Source organism: Pyxicephalus adspersus, chromosome 1, assembly GCF_032062135.1.
Source record: "Pyxicephalus adspersus chromosome 1, UCB_Pads_2.0, whole genome shotgun sequence".
NCBI classification, from domain to species: Eukaryota; Metazoa; Chordata; class Amphibia; order Anura; family Pyxicephalidae; genus Pyxicephalus; species Pyxicephalus adspersus.
The window spans coordinates 43632943-43635802 of record NC_092858.1 but is presented as its reverse complement, the minus strand read 5'-3'; the positions used below and the strand labels follow the sequence as shown (position 1 = coordinate 43635802).

The window sequence follows — 2860 nt, the reverse complement described above, 5'->3', positions numbered from 1 at the left end:
ACCGGCGGGGATACAGGTAAGTAAAAAAATATGCATTCGGACCATAAGACGCACCCTGATTTTCCCCCCACTTTAGGGGGGAAAAAAGTGCGTCTTATGGTCCGAAAAATACGGTACATTTTTAGTGTAATCATGATTTTTGCTCTTCCACTAAGGGGGACAAGATGGCCAGAAAGTGCAGGTGCCAGGACCTAGAGAAAAGATTTAGGTGAGTATATCTTCCTTTAAATGGTAGGAATGTTGGTGTGACATAAAGGTGGTTTGAAAATGTATTTTCTCGAGATAGGCTTTAAACTTAGTTTTTCCAAGCATGCAGTCAGTGTAGAATGATATAGCGCACTTTATATATATTTCAAAAACTACTGTGATCTGAGATGAAGCCAGGGATGCAGAATTGCTGAAATTTTGGTAAAAATTCTCATCTTGCAGCCCAGTATAGTAACAATTTCCATATTTAGAACTTTACATTGCAGAACCAAATATTGAGATGATGAATCTGCAGGCAGCACATAGAAAAACAAGGAGCTTTGTATATTAGAAGTTCTGTGAGTGTTGTTTTTTTCCTCCGTCTCGGCGGTAAAATATGGATCACAGTGGGCAGACAGTTCATTCCTGCTGACAGATTTCAGCGCTGCTGAATTTAAATAGCAGCCTGTGCACAGAATGAGCCTGAAAATGATTGCGTGCATTTATCTATGCATGGTGTGTTATTAGGGTAGTAAATCTTGTTCTGTCTACTAAATCATTGGCGAATCGGTTATGCTGGGATAATCTTTTTAGTTTTTATTTACCTTTTGAATTTATCATTTCTAGTCAGGTGGAACATAAACTGGCTAGTAGAAGAACTGCTATTTGTGCAAAGTAATTTTAACCAAGCTATGTCAGCTACAAAGATGAAATGCCTGACCACCTATCTGAATGAGGCCTGTTAGATTAGGTAGGTATATTTTCAGTTAGTAATCTCTGCTTTTTATGATAATGCACAGACAAGGTCTTCAGATCTGTCACCACTCCATCCCTCCCTCACTCCTGTAACACAGAGCGGTCCTTTTATAGTCCCTGAGCACATGCACATTTTCAATATTGATGGATCTTCATAAATTACCTGAAATAGATGATTTCTATAATGCAAAAGTATGAGTAAGAATGAGCTCATCTATTTACATTTTGTACCTTTCATGGCTTGTACGCAGTGTGGACTTAAAGCTGAACTATGGGCAACATGGTAGCTCAGTGATTAGCACTCTGGTTTTTGCAGCTCTGGCTCCCAGGTTTGAATCTCGACCAGGACACTATCTGCATGGAGTTTGCAGGTTCTCTCCGTGTTTGCATGGGTTTCGTCCCACATTCCAAAAACATGCAGTTAGATTATTTGGCTTGCCACCAAAATTGACCTTAGACTATATTAAAGACATATGACTAAGGTAGGGACATTACATTGTGAGCCCCTTTGAGGACAACTAGTGATATGACTATAGACATTGTAAAGCACTACGTAATATGTTGGAGCTATATAAATACCGTGTAATAATTACTCTAGCCTTCCTTTTTTCCCTCCATACTTGAATATTCCCCTGCTATCATGAAAGCATCAATATACCCTCTACTACCGGTAATGATCTGTAAATTCTACTGTCCATGGTCCTGCTCTTTCAGCATTTTTAATTTGCTTTCCTTTCTTTCAATCATCTCATCTCAGCAACATGTGTGGTCATTACTTTGGGCAGGCTGCATGCTAGATGTCCATTTCTCCAACCTGAAACATTTATCCTAATTGGTTGGAATCTACTTTCACTTATTATACAGTATTATCCGATGAATGAGTGCTGTATCATATGCCAATGGTTATGGGTTCAAGACTGGTCACTGGAATTTAGCTTAGAATGGTTTACCTTTGCTAAAAGATATTGATAATTTGTTTTATTATTTAATATTTTTCTGTTCTGCACATGCTCGTCCCTGTGTTACCTATCTAAAACCTCTGTATGACCAAAGTTAGAATTGATTTTAAAGAGGGGATCTTGACAAAAGTTTAACTGTGCACCACCTCTTACTCAGATCCTGCCCCTCTCACTGTATGAATGGAAAGCTTACTGCTGCGGTATAGATGGCTGAGCACAGACTGGGTGAAAAAAAGACCACTATCCTAAAGTTCAGCTTTAATTGCTTTGTTTCAATGAAACAACAGCAAACTGTGAAGGTATAGAATATTTGGAAATTTGGTAGGTAAGTGAAATGCTGTGGAAAACACAAAATTTTCGGCAGTTAGATCACCCAGAAGGCTGTCCATATTATCAACTAGAACTAAATAAAGTCCAAACAATTCTACATGTATTCAAATATCCTGCACAAAACATGCTGCAACACAAACCATAGTTTCAAGTGGTGGGGTGTTGGGGTGGGTAGGCTATGTTTTATCAAGTTGCACCCAATAAAAACAATGGTTCAGCACTGGTTCAAAGAAAGTGTTCCTTTACTAAAACCTGCTACCATCACATCTAACAAGGGTAATGATTCTAAAGTTTGCCTCCATTGAAGATGTATGTTGTAGAAAAAAAAAGAAAACTTTTCAAAAATATGAGGGACTTTGGAGGCATACAAATAACTTACTGAGAGCAAAGCAAAAAAGCAAAACAATCAACATCTTTATTTCAATCAATATACAAAAAAGAAAAGAAAAAGCATCACCACAAGACAATAGTGCATATTAAAAACATCAATTATTTGGTAGTTCAAATTTCTCACATATGTCCTAAAAACAGGCTGTTAATATATGGTCCCCATATCAGGGACGTATCAGATATTAAACTGATAAGAACAGATACTACACTTGATCTTAGCCATAAGGCCAAGAAGCGAT

General features: G+C 37.7%; 1 non-coding gene across 1 annotated transcript; it reads right to left on the bottom strand.

Annotated features, from left to right (window-relative positions):
* Positions 1-2678: 2678 nt before the first annotated feature.
* On the bottom strand, positions 2679-2860 carry LOC140321943 (U2 spliceosomal RNA). Its single transcript, XR_011919065.1, has one exon. It is a non-coding gene; the product is annotated as a U2 spliceosomal RNA (small nuclear RNA).